The sequence below is a fragment of the Mobula birostris genome, chromosome 10 (assembly GCF_030028105.1).
Source record: "Mobula birostris isolate sMobBir1 chromosome 10, sMobBir1.hap1, whole genome shotgun sequence".
Classification (NCBI taxonomy): Eukaryota; Metazoa; Chordata; class Chondrichthyes; order Myliobatiformes; family Myliobatidae; genus Mobula; species Mobula birostris.
This window is the reverse complement of record NC_092379.1, coordinates 22,467,964-22,486,889: the sequence shown is the minus strand read 5'-3', so window position 1 is coordinate 22,486,889 and position 18,926 is coordinate 22,467,964. Positions and strand designations below refer to the sequence as shown.

The window sequence follows — 18,926 nt, the reverse complement described above, 5'->3', positions numbered from 1 at the left end:
AAGATTCAAGATCCAAAGTGCATTTATTATCCACGAATGTATAAACTATACAAGCTTGAGATTTGTTTGCTCAGCAGGCAGTCAGTCGATGGTATCGTTGGAGTTCAAAAGTACTTTTGCAACTCACGGCTTGCACTGTACAGGGGTTGGGCTGACCCTGCCTGTTTACACTTCTCCATGTAGGGTTGGACTTTGAGAGGCAGGAAGACTAAAGCAGGAGTGAAGGGGAGTGTGAAAGAATGAGGGGAGGGAGAGAACAGAAACATACAGCACAGTCCACATCTTTTGGACACAATCTTGTGCCGACCTTTTAAGTTAATGCAAGATCAATCTAACCCTTCCCCCTCACACAGTACCCCATTTTTCTTACATTTGCGTTCCTAAGAGTCTCTTCGATGCCCCTAATATATCTGCCTTTACCACCATCCCCGTGTGGTGCATGGCCAAGTGGTTAGGGCGTTGGACTGGCGTTCTGAAGGTCATGAGTTCAAGCCTCAGCTGAGGCAGCGTGTTGTGTCCTTGAGCAAGGCACTTGACCACACACTGCTCCAGTACACCCAGCTGAAAATGGGTACCAGCAAAATGCTGGGGGTTAACCTCGCGATAGACCGGTGTTCTATCGGGGGGGGGGGGTAGTCTCGTACTCTCAGTTGTTTCACGCCATGGAAACCGGCATAAGCACTGGCCTGATGAGCCTATGAGGCTCAGGACAGACTTTAACTTTAACCACCATCCCTGGCAGTGTGCTCTACTTACCCATCTCTGATATCCCCCTACACAAAAATGATGCCACTTCATATCAGCCATCTCCATCTTGGGAGAAAGTCACTGGCTGACATCTCTATCCATGCCTCTTGTCATCTTGTTCAGCCCTATCAAGTCACTCTTCATCAGGCAGGAGATACAGGAGCCTTAGGTCCTGCACTACTTATTCCCCTCCTGAACCAGCGTGGATTGCGCTAAACTGACTCCATAAACGATAGACTCACGTTCAAGAACTGTACAACTTATGTTCTCAGTATTATTTATTTACTTTTCAAATATATTATTGGCACAATTTGTCCACCTTTGCACATTGGATATTTGACAGTCTTTGTTATGTATAGATTTCCATGAACTCTGTTGCATTTCTTTATTTTCCGGTGAATACCTGCAAGAAAATGAATCTCAAGCTAGTCTATATATTTTGATAATAAATTCACGTTGAACTTGCAACTTTGAAAGAGAAATGCCCCAGCACACTGAGAAGGCATTCTCTGTAATCCGGATAGCATCCTGGTGCATCTCCTCTGCACCCTCTCTAAAGCTTCCACATCCTTTCGATAATGAGGTGACCAGAACTGAACACAATGTTCTAAGTGCGGTCTACGAGTTTTACGAAGCTGCAACGTTACCTTGAGGCTTTTGAACTTATTCCCCTGACTAAAGAAGGTCCACACATCTTATCCCTTCTTAACATCCCTATCAACTTGCGCAGCAGCTTTGAGGGATCTGTGGATGTGGAGTCCAAGATCTCTCTCTGTTTCTCCACACTGCAAAACCCCTGCCAATACCCTATATCTGTCTTCAAGAGAGTAGTGAGGAGAGAGAAGGAGGGGGGAGGTTGAGGGTAGAGAGAGTCTTGTATATTGTCTAATCATATCATTACACAGTGCATTGGACTAGAAACACAAAATAATCTGCAGATGCTGGGGTCAAAGCAACACTCACAACACGCTGGAGGAACTCAGCAGGTCGGGCAGCATCCGTGGAAAAGATCAGTTGACGGTTCAGGCCGGAACCCTTCGTCAGGACTGGTTGGTCCCGACAAAGGGTTCCGGCCCAAAGCGTCGACCGATCTTTTCCAGGGATGCTGCCTGACCTGCTGAGTTCTTCCAGCGTGTTGTGAGTGTTGCATTGGACTAGAATAAGGTAAATTGTTCCATGATTAGGCTAAAATTAAATGAGGGGATTGAAGGGCCCAGAAGGGCCTATTCCATGCTGTATCACAATGAATACACAAATACGAAGAAGCAGGGGGGAGTAGGGGATTTTGGAAAGTACCATAGGGAAGGAGAAAGGGAAAGATGTCAGGCAGAAAGAGGCGAGAAAAGGGTTAATCCCCTCTGACTATCTGTGAGCGAGATGTGGGCAGTAAGGGGTTAAACCTTTCTGTTTACTTGGAACCAGCTGCCTAATCCCAGGCTGCGGTTCAGAATTCCAATTGGGACTGATCCTGACATTACACAACGGCAGGGAACAGTTCACGATCTGTGGCTGCAGTGTGTGTGTGTTGGGAGGGGGAGGGTGCAAGGAGCACTTGGAGGAACAGAAGAGGTGTGGGAGAGAGTGGAGGGAGTGGACTGAAGAGAAAAAGAGGGCGTGGAGGTGGGAGAGAGAAAAGGCAGAAGGTGAGAGAAGGAAATTCAGAGAGAAAAGTAGAGAATGTTGGAGGAGGGAGATAATGAGAGGAGGAAGAGTAATTCTCACAACTTTACTCTGAGAGCAGCCCCTTCCCTTCGCCTCTCTCTCTCTCTCTCTCTCTCTCACACTCCCTCACCTTTCTGCATCCCCATAGCCCTATGAGACACAGGAGCAGAAATAAGCAATTCAGACAATTGAGTCTGCTCTGCTATTCCATCACGACTGATTTATCATCTCTCAACCCCTTTCTCCCGCCTTCTCCCAGCATTACTGATCAATATCTCTCCCCTCTCTCACTCCCCCTTCTCTCCATTCCTCCCCTTGCCCTGCCTTTCTCTTCACTCCCTCATACCTCCTCCTTCCCTCTCCATTCTCCCTCAACCCTCCCCTCCTCTCCCCATATCCCTTGTCTCCTCATCTCCCTCCTCCTCTCCCCTCAACCCTGCCCTCCCACTCTCCTTCTGCCTCTCATCCTCCAACCCTCTTTCCCCCTTTAACCCTCTCTTTTGCCCCTCTTCTCACTATCACCTCTCCTCCCCAATTCCCCTCCCTCCAGTCCCCCTCCCCTCCTACTCTTCACTCCACTTCCCTATCCCCCTCCTCTGTTCACTACTCTCTCTTCCCATCTACCCCTCCCCATTGCCTTTCGCTGCACCCTACTCTGCCCCTATCCCCATCTCCCACTCCCTCTCTCTTTAGAGCAGCTGCCAGTCAATGTGCCTGCTTTCAGTGCTCTTCCTGGCCAGGGTGGGGAGTCTCCATCAGCTGACGGCCTGGCCCAGGACCCAGTTTCCAGAGGCCGAACTCTCCCGTGAGCTGCTCTGTGAGCCGAGACCTGGAGCGGAGCCCAGCCCAGGCTCTGCTGAGTTAGCAGCAGTTCAGCTCTGCCCTTCCCCTCTGTCGGCTCCAACTCTCAGACCTCAGCATACCTCCCTCTCTCCCTCCACCTCCATCCGTTTCTTCCCCCTCCCACTTCGCTGCATTTCGACCTCCTCCTCTCTCCCTCCACCTCCATCCGCTTCTTCCCCCTCCCATTTCTCTGCCTTTCGACCTCCCCCTCTCTTCTTTCATCCCCTCCTTCTCTCTCACTCCCATTCCCTCTTACTCTTTACCCTCTCGTTTCTGCTTCCCTCTTTCCTTCTCCCTCCCTCTCCTTCTACCTCCCTATCCAACTCACTCACTCCCTACCTCCATCTTTCTTTTTTTCCCTCTCCCTCTCCTCTCCGTCCCCCTCCTCATCCCTTCCTCTGTCTTCTCTCCTCCCTCCCCTCCCCCTTTGCTCCCTTCTCTGGCCCCCACCTCTCCCACTCTCCTACTTTTCCCCACCCTCTTCCCCTCTTTCTGCCCCTTCCCCATTCTCCACCCTCTCTCTGACAGCCCCTCTGCCTCCTCCCTTTCCCTCTGTCCCTTCTACCCTCTCTGACTCCCCTAACCCCCTCCCTCCCTCTCCCACTCCTCCTCTGTTGCCCCCTCCCCACTCTATCCTCTCCTCTCTCCCTCTTCCCCCTCTCCACGGACCACTTCCTTCTCCTGCTGCAGCTCGAAGTCCCCCCTCCTGACCGCATCTGGAAGGAGTACAGGAGTCAGCAAGAGATTGCAGGGGATCGGTCTGACCCAGAACATTTCTCCGAAAAAGACAAGTGTTCTGCTCCAGCAAGTATCAGGGAAGTAAACAAGTTGTCTAATGCAAGCAGTACTGAATCCTCAGCAGCAAATCAGAATCAGAGTCAATTTTATTCTGCCCAGATCTCCTCAAACTCTTATGAAGCCAGTAGCCTGCCTTCTTCCTGATTGTGCTTGTAGACGACATTGGTAAGGGTTTCCCTGCAGTTCCATGGACAATGTCCATCATCTTGGATCAGGAAGGATGTCAGTCCACTGCAAGCTGTTTGTGTCCACTGAAGTTCACGTGACTGAGAGGGACAATTGAAACGTGTCAGATCCTGGGAAGTGCAGAGAGCAAGGTATGAGACCTCTCCAAGAGATTCTACAGTCAGGAAACCAGAACTGTGCATGATGCTCCTGGTAGGAGAGGGAGACTGGAACCATGATCCCAGTGGATTATGGAGACAGGAACTGTGCTCTCAGTAGGATACAGACAGCTACCCTCCAGGGAACTGTTCTCCGGGGTGGGGGGGGGGGTGCGGTAGTGAGGAGAGATACGGGGATACGGAGAACAGAACTGCACTCCCTGTGGGAGATAGGAAGACTAGAATTGTTCACCCAGTGTGATAGGGAGACTGGAACTGTGCTCCTGGTGGGATAAGGAGACTGGAACTGTGTTCCCAATGGGATAGCGAGACCAGAACCATTCTCAAGTCAAGTCAAGTTTATTGTTATTTCGAACATAAGCTGCTGGTACAGTACACAGTAAAACTGAAACAATGTTCCTCCAGGACCATGGTGCTACATGAATACAACACAAAACTACACTAGACAACATAAAAACTGCACTAGACTACAGACCTGCACAGGACTACATAAAGTGCACAAAACAGTGCAGGGCAGTACAATAATTAATAAACAAGACAATAAGCACAGTAGAAGACAAATTACAATATAGTAATAAATGATGTAGATGTCAGTCTAGACTCTGAGTATTGAGGAGTCTGATGGCTTGGGGGAAGAAACTGTTTGGTGCCTTTTGCCAGATTGTAGAAGGGAGAAGAGTTTGTATGAGGGGTGCGTGGGGTCCTTCACAATACTATTAGCTTTACGGATGCAGCGCGTGGTGTAAATATCTGTAATGGCGGAAAGGGAGAGCCCGTTGATCTTCTCAGCTGACCTCACTATCCGCTGCAGGGTCTTGTGATCCAAGAAGGTGAAATTCCAGAACCAGGCAGTGATGCAGCTGCTCAGGATGCTCTCGATACATCCTCTGTAGAATGGGGTGAGGATGGGGGGTGGGAGATGGACCTTTCTCCTGGTGGGATAGGGAGACGGTGTAACAGGGAGATTATAACTGTTCTCTCAGTGGGAGAGGGAGATTGGAACTGTGATCCCAATGGGATAGGGAGAATGTGGGAGCCCATTTCCTTTGATCTGTTGGGAGAGTGGCAGGACAAACATTGGCGATCTGTAATAGTGGGAATAGGCACATGGGTAAGCAACGGAGGGAGTTGCCTTTCCACATTACATGCACCGTTTGTTTCAGTTCCAGGACGGGAGAGGAGAAGTGGGTTGTTCCTGGTGTGAGGGGGGATGGGGGGAGGATTTGGCCCACATTCTCTGTCTCAGTCTTGCAAATAGGACACCTTCACTGCTCCTGTCTGCAGCCACGTGTGAAGGAGGAGGTGGGGAAAGGGGGAGTGAGCGCGGGGTGTGGGGAGTTAAAAAAGACCTCCCTCCTGCTTGGCTGAGAGAAGTTCGGCACCAGTTCCAGAGGACCTCCCCACAACCGCTCCAGAAGCTGAAGTCACTCCAGGAGCCAGGCCGGGGTGGGGGGGAGCCAGACACATCTGGCAAACAGCTCCAGTGACACAATCTGGCAGCATCGGATTACACAGCAGAGAGAGCCAGCCAGCACAGAGACAGCAGGAAACAGCACAGGCTGAGGGAGGGGGAAGGAGAGGAAGAACAGTTTACAGACCCTGTTACATTGACTATTGATGAGTGTTCACACTGTAGTCTACATACTATGTGATACTGAGTATTAACGGGAGTTCATGCTACAGTTTACAGACCCTGTTACATCGGATATTGACGGGTATTCACACTACAGTCTACACACCATGTTACCCTGGGGTAGAGACGGGTGTTCACATTACAGCCTACTGACCCTGTTACACTGACAGGTGTTCACTCTACAGATCCTGTAACCCTGGGGTAGTGACGGGTGTTCACCCTGATAGTTTCACTGACAGGTATTCACACTACAGTCTACACAGCCTGTTACACTGTGTTACTGACATGTTCACTACTGTCTACAGACCCTGTTACACTGTGCTAACGACAAGTATTCACACTATAGTCTGCACACCCTGTTACTTTGTGTACTGGTGGGTATTTACACAACAGTCCATACACTCTGTTACAAGCTCTGACGGGTGTTCACTCTACAATCTACATATTCTGTTACACCAAGTACTGGCGTGTGCTTGCACAAAAGGTGATGAATACAGGACTGAAGGTGTTAATTTGAATGCGCATACTATACAGAACACACTGTTACACTGGGTACTATCAGTTCATACCATAGTATACAGACCCTGTTATATCACATCTTCAAACTCTGTTACATTGGGCACTGATGGGTGTTCACACTAGTGTCTACACACCCTGTTTGTGGCAGGTGGATAGGACCTGGAGTGATAGGGCTGACAATGGGGGCAGTTGGTATACAAATCAATGCAGTGTGTAGTGAGACAGAGGAAGGACAAGCAGATGATAGGGCAAAGTTGCAGTCAGTGGGATGAGGTGAAGTGCAACATGGGGAACTGAAAAGCATGATGAATACAGAATGGAAGGTGTTACATTTGAATGCACATAATATACGGAATAAGGTAGATGATCTTGTAGCACAGTTAGAAATCTGCAGAGTTGTGGCCGAAGAAAGATCATAGCTGGGAGCTTAACATTGAAGGATACACTTTTTTATCAAAAGGACAGGCTAGTAGTCAGAGGGGTGGAGAAGCTCTTTTGGTAAAAAATGAAATCATTTCTTAGAAAGAGATGTCATAGGATCAGAAGATGTAGAATTCTTGTGGGTAGAGTCAAGAAAATGCAAGGCTAAAAAGACAACGATGTGAATTATATACAGGACTCCAGACAGTAGACAGGATGTGGGATTCAATTTAAAAGAAAATAGAAAAGGCATACTATAAAGGCAATGTTACAGCAGTCATTGGCAATTTCAATATGCAGGTAGATTGGGAGAATTAGGTTGGTGCTGGATCCCAAGGGAAGGAATTTGTTGAATGCCCACAGGATGGCTTTTTAGAGCAGCTTGCGCTTGAGACTACTAGGGGAAAGGCAATTCTGGATGGGTTGTTGTGTAATTAACCAGATTTGATAAGGGAGTTTAAGGTAAGGAAACCTTTGGGAGGCAGTGATCATAATATGAATGAATTTGCTGTGCAGTTTGAGAGAGAGAAGATAAAGTCACACTCACAACACGCTGGAAGAACTCAGCAGGTCGGGCAGCATCTGTGGAAAAGATCAGTCGACATTTCGGGCCGGAACCCTTCGTCAGGACTGTAGGGGGAAGGGGCAGAGGCCCTATAAAGAAGGTGGGGGAAGGGTGGGAAGGAGAAGGCTGGTAGGTTCCAGGTGAAGAACCAGTAAGGGGAAAGATAAAGGGGTGGGGGAGGGGATAGGCAGGAAAGGTGAAGAAAGAATAGGGGAAAACACAATGGGTAGTAGAAGGAGGCGGAACCATGAAGGAGGTGATAGGCAGCTGGGGGAGGGGGCAGAGTGACGTAGGGATAGTGGAAGGGAGGGGGAGGGAATTACCAGAAGTTGGAGAATTCTATGTTCATACCAAGGGGCTGGAGACTACCTAGATGGTATATGAGGTGTTGCTCCTCCAACCTGAGTTTAGCCTCATCATGGCAGTAGAGGAAGCCATGCATGGACATATCTGAATGGGAGTGGGAAGCAGAGTTGAAGTGGGTGGCTACTGGGAGATCCTGTCTGTTGTGGTGGACGGAGTGGAGGTGCTTGACAAAGCGGTCCCCCAATCTGTGTTGGGTTTCACCGATGTAGAAGAGGCCACACCGGGAGCAACGGATGCAGTAGATGACCCCAACAGACTCACAAGTGAAGTGTTGCCTCAGTTGGAAGTACTGTTTGGGGCCCTGAATGGTGGCAAGTAAAGTTAGATGTATCAGCATTACAGTAGAGTAAAGGGAAGTGCAGAGGCAAGGGAGAGGACTTGGCCAAAGTTGATTGGAAGAGGACACTAGCAGGGATTCCAGCAGAAAACAATGGCTGCAGTTCCTGAGGGGCAATTTGGAAGGTGGCTGGGTAGAACATCCCAAAGATGAAGAAGCATGCCAAATGGAGGATGAGGAAACCATGGCTGACAAAGGCCATGGACAGCATAAAAGGGATTATATTATAGCAAAATTAGTGAGAAGTTAGAGGATTGGGAAGCTTTTAAAAACCAACAGAAGGCAACTAAAAAGCCATAATGAGAGAAAAGATGAAATATGAAGGCAAACTGGCCAATAACATAAAAGAGGATGCAAAAACTTTTTTTTTCAAATATATAAAGAGTAAAAGAGGGTTGAGAGTGGATACCAGACCACTGAAAAATGACGCGGGAAAGGTACTGATAGGGAACAAAGAAATAGAAACATACAAAAACCTATAGCGCAGTACAGACCTTTGTGGTCTATCACTGTGCGCAGAGTTAGGCCTCTGCGTTCAATCAGTGTCTCTCTCTCTTAATGATGTTGGAGAGTGTTACCGATATTCTGTGTTTTTGGATTTGGATTATGGACTATGGACTTCTTCAGTCTTCTGGCTTTTATAAACTGCATTTTCGCCCGTTCTTCCTCCTTGTTTTTTGCTTGGGTTCAATGTTCTTGTTATGTTCTGTGCAGGGAGGGAGTTTGTGTGCTGATGTTCATGGGCAGAGGGTTTTGGGGTTGATGATCATGTTGCCATTCTTTGTGTGTGTGTGGGGGGGGGTTGCTGTTTCTCATTGAACTGAGTTCCACGGTTTTTCTTTGTTTCGTGGCTAAATGGAGAAGAAGAATCTCATCGTTGTATATTGCAGAAATACTTTGATAACCAATGAACCTTTCAACCCGTGTTTACTTGCATTTGCAGAAAGCCTTTGACCACGAGACTGCTCAATGTATTACAGGAAATGTACAAGCATGGATAAAAGATTGACTGATTGGCAGGAGGCTGAGTGTCAGAATAAAGGGGGCTTATTCTAGTTGGCTGCTGTTGACAAATGATATTCTGCAGGGGTTGGTATTGGGACCACTTCTATTCATGTTAAATGTTGACAATTTGGATGATGGAATTGATGACCTTGTGGCCAGGTTTGTAGATAATACAAAGGTACAGTAGGTGGAGGGGTAGATGGTGTTGAGGGAGTAGGGTGGCTGCAGAAGGACTTGGACAAATGAGGAGAATGGATAAGGAAGTGGCAGACAGAATAGAGTGTAGGCAAGTGTATGACAATGCACTTTGGTAGAAGGAACAAAAGTGTACACTATTTTCTAACTGGGAATTCAAAAATCCAAGGTGCAAAGGGACTTGGCAATCCATGAGCAGGATTCCTTAAATGTTAACTTCAAGGATATGTTAGTGGTAAGGAAGGTTATCATTCATTTTGAGAGGACCACAACATAAAAACAAAAATATGATGCTAAGTCTTCATAAGGCATCGGTCAGACGGTGTAAAGACAGTAAAGGTAGAAGAGCTGAAGTGTGTGTACCTCAATGCAAGAAGCATCAGGAACAAAGGTGATGAACTGAGAGCTTGGATACATACATGGAATTATGATGTAGTGGCCATTACAGAGACTTGGCTGGCACCAGGGCAGGAATGGATTCTCAATATTCCTGGATTTCAGTGCTTTAAAAGGGATAGAGAGGGCGGAAAAAGGGGAGGAGGGGTGGCATTATTACAGCTACAGAAAGGGTGGATAATGTAGCAGGATCCTCTTTTGAGTCAATATGGGTGGAAGTCAGGAACAGGAAGGGAGCAGTTACTCTACTGGGGGTATTCTATAGGCCCCCTGGTAGCAGCAGAGATACAGAGGAGCAGATTGGGAGGCAGATTTTGGAAAGGTGCAAAAATAACAGGGTTGTTATCATGGGTGACTTTAACTTCCCTAATATTGATTGGCACCTGATTAGTTCCAAGGGTTTAGATGGGGCAGAGTTTGTTAAGTGTGTCCAGGATGGATTCCTGTCACATTATGTGGGCAGGCCGACCAGGGGGAATGCCATACTAGATCTAGTACTAGGTAATGAACCGGGTCAGGTCACAGAACTCTCAGTGGGTAAGCATCTGGGGGACAGTGACCACCGCTCCCTGGCCTTTAGCATTATCATGGAAAAGGATAGAATCAGAGAGGACAGGAAAATTTTTAATTGGAGAAAGGCAAATTATGAGGCTATAAGGCTAGAACTTGCGGGTGTGAATTGGGATGTTTTTGCAGGGAAATGTACTACAGACATGTGGTCGATGTTTAGAGATCTCTTGCAGGATGTAAGGGATAAATTTGTCCCGGTGGGGAAGATAAAGAATGGTAGGGTGAAGGAACAATGGGTGACAAGTGAGGTGGAAAATCTAGTCAGGTGGAAGAAGGCAGCATACATGAGGTTTAGGAAGCAAGGATCAGATGGGTCTATTGAGGAATATAGGGAAGCAAGAAAGGAGCTTAAGAAGGGGCTGAGAAGAGCAAGAAGGGGGCATGAGAAGGCCTTGGCGAGTAGGGTAAAGGAAAACCCCAAGGCATTCTTCAATTATGTGAAGAAAAAAAGGATGACAGGAGTGAAGATAGGACCGATTAGAGATAAAGGTGGGAAGATGTGCCTGGAGGCTGTGGAAGTGAGCGAGGTCCTCAATGAATACTTCTCTTCGGTATTCACCAATGAGAGGGAACTTGATGATGGTGAGGACAATATGAGTGAGGTTGATGTTCTGGAGCATGTTGATATTAAGGGAGAGGAGGTGTTGGAGTTGTTAAAATACACTAAGACAGATGAGTCCCCGGGACCTGACGGAATATTCCCCAGGCTGCTCCACGAGGCAAGAGAAGAGATTACTGAGCCTCTGGCTAGGATCTTTAAGTCCTCATTGCCCATGGGAATGGTAACAGAGGATTGGAGGGAGGCAAATGTTGTTCCCTTGTTCAAAAAAGGTAGAGGGATAGTCCGGGTAATTATACACCAGTGAGCCTTACGTCTGTGGTGGGAAAGCTGTTGGAAAAGATTCTTAGAGATAGGATCTATAGACATTTAGAGAATCATGGTCTGATCAGGGACAGTCAGAATGGCTTTGTGAAGGGCAGGTCGTGTCTAACAAGCCTGATAGAGTTCTTTGAGGTGGTGACCAGGCATATAGATGAGGGTAGTGCAGTGGATGTGATCTATATGGATTTTAGTAAGGCATTTGACAAGGTTCCACACGGTAGGCTTATTCAGAAAGTTAGAAGGCATGGGATCCAGGGAAGTTTGGCCAGGTGGATTCAGAATTGGCTTGCCTGCAGAAGGCAGAGGGTGGTGGTGGAGAGAGTACATTCAGATTGGAGGATTGTGACTAGTGGTGTCCCACAAGGATCTGTTCTGGGACCTCTACTTTTTGTGATTTTTATTAACGACCTGGATGTGGAGGTAGAAAGGTGGGTTGGCAAGTTTGCAGACGACACAAAGGTTGGTGGTGTTGTAGATAGTGTAGAAGATTGTCAAAAATTGCAGAGAGACATCGATAGGATGCAGAAGTGGGCTGAGAAGTGGCAGATGGAGTTCAACCCGGAGAAGTGTGAGGTGGTACACTTTGGAAGGATAAACTCCAAGGCAGAGTACAAAGTAAATGGCAGGATACTTGGTAGTGTGGAGGAGCAGAGGAATCTCGGGGTACATGTCCACAGATCCCTGAAAGTTGCCTCACAGGTGGATAGGGTAGTTAAGAAAGCTTATGGGATGTTAGATTTCATAAATTGAGGGATAGAGTTTAAGAGTCGCGATGTAATGATGCAGCTCTATAAAACTCTGGTTAGGCCACACTTGGAGTACTGTGTCCAGTTCTGGTCACCTCACTATAGGAAGGACGTTGAAGCATTGGAAAGGGTACAGAGGAGATTTACCAAGATGCTGTCTGGTTTAGAAAGTATGCATTATGATCAGAGATTAAGGGAGCTAGGGCTTTACTCTTTGGAGAGAAGGAGGATGAGAGGAGACATGATAGAGGTGTACAAGATAATAAGAGGAATAGATAGAGTGGATAGCCAGCGCCTCTTCCCCAGGGCACCACTGCTCAATACAAGAGGATGCTTTAAGGTAAGGGTGGGAAGTTCAAGGGGGATATTAGAGGAAGGTTTTTTACTCGGAGAGTGGTTGGTGCGTGGAATGCACTGCCTGAGGCAGTGGTGGAGGCAGATACATTAGTGAAGTTTAAGAGACTACTGGACAGGTATATGGAGGAATTTAAGGTGGGGGCTTATATGGGAGGCAGGGTTTGAGGGTCGGCACAACATTGTGGGCCGAAGGGCCTGTACTGTACTGTACTATTCTATGTTCTATGTAGACTGCATTTGAGGTATACTGAGCAGTTTTAGGCCCCTTACCTAGGAAAAGATGTGTTGGGATTGGAGGGGGTCCAGGTGAGGTTCACAGGAAAGATTTAGGAGTGAAAGGGTGAACATAAGAGGTTTGATGGCTCTGGGCCTGTACTCGCTAGAGTTTAGAAGAATGGTGGGGGGCGGGGAATGGTTCTTTGAAATCTAATGAATATTGAAAAGCCTGGACAGAGTGAATATGGAGAGGATAGTTCCTATGGTGGGTGCCCCGGATCAGAGTGCTCAGCTCGGAATAGCGAAGTATCCATGTAGAACAGAGATGAAAAGAAACTTCTTTCGCCAGAGGATAGTGAATCTGTGGAATTTGTTGCCACGGATGGCTGTGGAGGCTAAGTCGTTGAGTATACTTAAAGCAGAGGTTGACGTTTCTTAGTTATTTAGGGCGTCAAAAGCTATGGGGAAAGGTAGGAGAATGGGGTAGAGAGGGATAGCAAATCAGCCACGATGGAATGGTGTAGCATACTCGATGGGCCAAGTGGTCCAGTTATGCTCCTACTTGTAGGCGCTCCGGTCTTATGTTAAATGGGTCAATGAGAGGTTTCACTGTGTAGTCTACATCCTCCTACACCAAATACCGGCGCGTTACAGTCCACCGTCCCCGTTATACCCCACAGACGGGTGTACGCTGCAGCCTAAAGACCCTGACAGACTTGGTACGGATGAGTGTCCACACTACAGTCTACAGCCCCTATTACACGAGGTATTGAGGGGTGTTCACACTACGTGCACACATCCCATCACACTGGGTACCGACTCTACAGATACATCTGCTTCTGATGATGGCGTGCTGGTGGCTCTGGTGAGTGTTGTTCTCTCCGTGTGGCCCTCGTTCTCGTGAACTGCACGTGATGATAACTTTGCTGCCGTGTTTGTTTTTGTGCTCGGGACGGCCTGTGACTCATTCTGCTGGCGTGCTCTATAAATACTTCCTCTCCTCACCCTGTGGTTCCATCTGGGGGCAGTCATCCTGCTGATGGCTGTGATAAACAGGGAGCAGGGAGACACAGGGACCCGCAGCAAAGCCGCAGCTCTGCTGCGGACGGCGAAACTGTGTTTACCTCCGCGCTCTGTGGTTCGCTAGGGCAGTCACTGTCGCCGCTCTGGCCCTTCCTGTGCATCTGCAGCTCCACCACATCCTGACCCATTGGGTTCCCACAGCAGCGGCCTGTCGACTGCCAGTTCATCTAGCCTCGCTGTAACATCATTCCTTCCTCACCCGGCTCCCAGCGTGACCCTCATTCCACATTGTGACATCACTCCTCTCGTTGTGGCGTCATCGATCTCAATGTGGAGTCACCAGCTCTCATTGTGAGCTCACCGTCATTTTTTTTGGTGAAATCACCCCTTCATTGCGACGTCACCTCAAGCATAACTGTGATATCATCAGTCTCACAGTGACATCTCTTATTCTGACGTCACACCAGTCTCATTGTGACTCATCCCATCCTCGCCGTGACGTCTTTCTTCCCTCACTGACCGACGCAGAAGTACGCCCGGGTCCTGCTGCACCTCCTCTGTGCCTCTCCCCTCTGATGAGGATCTTCCAACAGCGTGGAGAATCCCCCCACTCATGCCAATGCCCATTTGCACGTTCCCTCTCCTGTCCAATTCACCGCGACATCTACATTCCTCGAGGACTTACCCTCCAATGTCAACTGCAATCTCGGAGGCTAATATAGGTGTTGAGGAGCTGGTGTTAGCACCGATGCCTGTGGTGTCCGACTAGACAAACCCACGCCACTGCATTATCCTTTTTACTGTATACACAATGTAGTAATGAACTCGGCCACTTATGTCAGAGTTGGACCATTCGCTCTTTTATATCTTTTCTTAACAAGCGGAGTTACATTTCAATCCAATCCGAAATTAATCCAGAACAAGAATAGCAACGTAACAGCTATTCTGGGATCACTTGAGATCCACAGGGGAAACAGACAGCTGGGATCAACCGAGTAGCTTGATTAGCATAGGAGAAAATCAGGAGGGCTTAAAGAGGCATGAGACGGCATGGGCAAAGTGGTGCAGGAGAATCCCGAGAGATTCTGCAAGTATATGAAGAGCAAAAGGCTACAGAGACCGCGGGATGTAGCTACACAATGGTGTCAAAGGGAGAGAGGGTGGTGAAGAAGGCACTTCATGGTTGGGGTGCTGACTCAGGAATTGGAACGCCATGTCACAAGTGTGCTGGATGTTGTTGAGATCACAGTATTGCATGCAGTTCTCGTCGCCCTACAGTAGGAAGGATGTCATTAAGCTGGACAGGGTGCAGAAGGGTTTCACAGGGGACGTTACTGGGACCGAAGGGTTGGGGTTATAAGTAGAGACTGGATAGGTCCTTGCAATGTAGAAGGCTGAGAGGTGGCCTCGTAGACGTTTAGCCTTGAGGGGCAGAGATAAGGTTCGCAGCCTCCCACTCCGTTACCAGGGGTACAGAAAGGGGGAAATTTACTAATGACCGCCCCTCCCCCCGAATTGAGTCCCATTTGAGGAGCCCCCCCCCCCCACTATTTCACGAGGCTTTTCTTCAGGTGGCAGGGATTTGGGAGTGCAAGTCTCACCCATCACCTTTGACTTGGAAGCGGCTCGAGGGGTTCTCCAGGGAATCCACCACTGCTAGCCTTTCCCCCAGGCCTCAGCTCTCTCCCGGGGGACGGGGTAGGGGAGAGATGGAAAGAGGAGAGCTGGACAGAAAAGAGAGTGCGACGGAGGGACAGGTGGTTGGAGAGAGCGAGCAGGCGGAAGAAAGAGTGGCGATGGAGAGAGTAAAACAAGGAAAAGGGGGAAGACAAAAGGGGAGAGGGAGAGAGACAGACATGCAGTTCCCTGCTCTGTGCTCTCTTTCCTCCACCACCACCACCAAAACTTTCACTGGCCAGGAGCTAAATCAGTTACAGGCACCCAGTAAGAAACCCGGACCAGCTCCGCCTCGCTCCCATTAACTCCTTCGCTGTCAAACCTGCCGTATGTCCCGCCCACCCGGGGGCGTCCTGGGCACAACAAACTTCCACGCGGTGAGACATGCTCTGGTAAAGAGTCTGGGCCGAGTGTTAGGACGCGTTTTTTTTGTCTTTCTCTCAGTCTTTCACCGGGATCGTTGTTATTTTATTGGTCATTTTTGAACACCTGCAAGTTACGCATAATTGATGCGTATTTAAGTTTGTGCTCTCGTCTTGTAGAATATTGCGCTGCAAAAAAAAAGGCGAATTTTCATGGCATTTATATCTTGTGTGTGTTTGTGAAAACAATGAACTTCAACTTGGCGGTGGAAGAAGGTATTTCGGCCGCTCGGCCTGAACTGAAGGGTCCCCATAACCGACCGAATGACCCTCAGCCAGTAAGGAGACACATTCTTCTCGCAAACTCTCCTGCAGTGTCAGGTGGCTGGGTTCATTCATAAGGTTACTGACATGAAGATACACGGGTTGAAGTTGGGGATGGGGGTAAGGGTTTTAACGGAAAACTGAGGGGGAGGGCCGCAGGGCCTTTTTCTGTGCTCTTGGACTCTGAGGGGCCCAACATCTTCCCAGGGCGTTTCTGGGAATGAGGGCGAGGGATCCAGCAAGCAGTCCACTGTCTTCTCGGGCCAAAGGACCCCGCCTGCGGCTTCCAGGCACATCTTACCGCCCCATCCCGAGGTGAAGCGAGTTACAGGTCCCGACACGATAGTACAAAACACACACAAGGATACTCAGAGACAAGTACATACATCGCTAGGTGCACACACTAACAGACATCACGACAGGGGACATGACCTCTTCTCATTAGGGAAGAGGTACAGGAGCCTGAAGGTTCACCTTCAAAGTTTTAGAAACAGCTTCTTCCCCTCCGTCATCAGATTACTGAACAATCCCTGAACCCTACCTCGCTGTTTATACTTTGCACTATTTTATTGTAACTAGTGTAACTTTTATTTCTTGTACTGTACTGGGCCATCAAGTACAAAGGTCCGCGAAAATAATATTTACAGATTGGAACACACACAACTTCAAATTCCTTGGCGTCACCATTTCAGACAACTGCCAGTATTTCTGGGACCAGCACGTCAGCGCCACCGCTTTTTTAGAAGTTTGCGTAGATTCGCATGACGAACTTCTGTAGATGCACAGTGGTTGCATCACGGTCTGGTATGGCCCCGCAACGAAGTCCACAGAAAGAGGCGGTTACAGCCCAGCCCATCACAGCCAAACCCTCCCCGGCACTGAGCACTTTTACAAGGAGTGCTGTCCCAGGAAAGCAGTATCCACCATTCAGGCCATCTCTTTTCGCTTCCACCTTCGGGCGGGAGGTAGAGCGCCTTGGGTCTCACCAGCTTGCATAACCCCACACACTTAACTGTGAACAGATTCCACACCTAAACTCACTTTCAAGGACTCTACAATCCATGCTCTCAGTATTACTTATTTATTTGCACACTTAGTCTTCTGCCGCACACCTATTATGCCTGCAAGAAAATGAAGCTCAAGGTGACATACACGTACTTCGACGCCGACCGGTAGACACACACACACACACACACACACACACACACACACACACACACACACACACACACACAGTAAGCCTCGAGATTTTCCACACACACACACTGGCCAGGGTGTTTCAGATTTCGAAAAGAGAGGAAGAGAAATATCTGACACTTCCCCACCCCCCCAGCTGAATCTTAAAGCCTCTTGTGCAAGATGGAAGCCCGATTCCAGTCAGCGGAGTAGAATTCAAGCCCCGTTCCCGATTCATTTGACTCATTTCTCCTCACATCCATGAGCTGGGGCGGCTCAGGCCAGCCACCGGGGGCTGAGGATAGGGCAGGAATGCGCCTGTCACGACAGCAACCCAGCCGCCTCCCGACCAAGGTGATTTCTCAACCTGAAGGCCACGAATCCCCGAACACCCCCGTACCGCTCCCTTGCCATCTGTTTCATAATCGAACTCTACCACTTCCCATTCCCAGTGGTCCTTACGCAAACAAATCCAGACTTCTTTCTTACGGGCAATCCCCATTCTAACTTCTCCTTTTCAGTTCCAGTATGAACTAATGTCTCCTCCGTCCCAGCTGCCTCGCAGGAACCTGGATTTTGCTTCTAGTTTGTCCGAGCCCAGCGCTTTCTGCCTCCTTCCGGGATGCATCCAAACCTCAATCCCGGCCTAGATCGAGACATTCGTTGTCCCTTTGTCTTCGCTATCCCCGCCTGCTGCAGGGGAGTTTGCCTCTGGCGGCCCGAACAGCCCGAGACAGACACCTTGGGAAAAATCATCTTTGGTGGATGCGGGTTATTTTTTTTTTGCTGCCGCCGGTTCTGTAACTTCCGCCCGGAGGTACCGATCGACAAGCTGCCATGTCCTAGGTGGTGAAACTGCGCTCCTGTCGGTTTGTCACCACATGGAAAGAGCTGGGATATCAGGGCTGGCATCTGCTGCCTCTACTATAGCTGCAGGCTCATTATAGGTGAACGATCTGGAAGACGGAACTGATGGCTTTCTGGCCAAGTTTGTGGATGATAGAAAGAGAGGCGGAGCGGCAGGTAGTGTTGAGGAAGCAGGGATTTGCACTTTAGGAGAAGGAATAAACAGGTTGACTATTTTCTCAATGGGGAGAAAAGTCGGAAATATTAAGTGCAAAGGGACTTGAGAGTGCAGAATTCCCTCAAGGTCAACTTGCAGGTTGAGTTAGTAGTAAGGAAGGCAAAAACAAAGTTAGCTTCCATTTCAAGAGCCGAGAATATTAAAACAAGGGTATCATGCTGAGGTTTTATAAAGCATTAGTCAGGCCACTTCGGCAGTATTAGCTATAGCATAGCACAGCACAGAAACAGGCCCTTCAGCCCATCTGGGCCCCATATCTAAAAAAGGATGTGCCGGCATCGGGGAGGGTCCAGATGTTTACGAGCGTAACACTGGGAATGAAAACACTGACAATAGAGAGTTAGACGGCTCTGAGCCTGTACTCACTGGAGTTTAGAAGAATGAGGGGATATCATTGAAACCTACCTAATACTGAAAGGCCTGCAGAGAGTGGACATGGAGAGGATATTTCCAGTAGTGGGAGAGTCTAGGACCATAGGCCACATCCTCAGGACGTCCCTTTAGAACAGAGATGAAGAGGAATTCCTTATTCAGAAGCCAGTGAATCTGTGGAATTCCAAGACAAAAACAAGAAGCGCAGTCAACACTCAGCAGGTCAGGCAGTGGGGCTGCAGATAGGAGTGCAGTCAACACTTTGGGACCCTTTGTCAGGGAATCAAAATAAGATTTTTCTCTTTG

At 48.6% G+C, this 18,926-nt stretch overlaps 1 long non-coding RNA gene across 2 annotated transcripts in view; it reads left to right on the top strand.

The window, feature by feature from the left end:
- Positions 1 to 3,684: 3,684 nt before the first annotated feature.
- LOC140203917 (uncharacterized) overlaps positions 3,685 to 18,926 on the top strand; it is a 156,420-nt gene continuing 141,178 nt past the window's right edge. For both annotated transcript variants that reach the window (XR_011887420.1, XR_011887421.1), the window contains exon 1: positions 3,685 to 4,367. This is a non-coding gene — a long non-coding RNA (uncharacterized lncRNA). The remainder of the gene's footprint in view (positions 4,368 to 18,926) is intronic.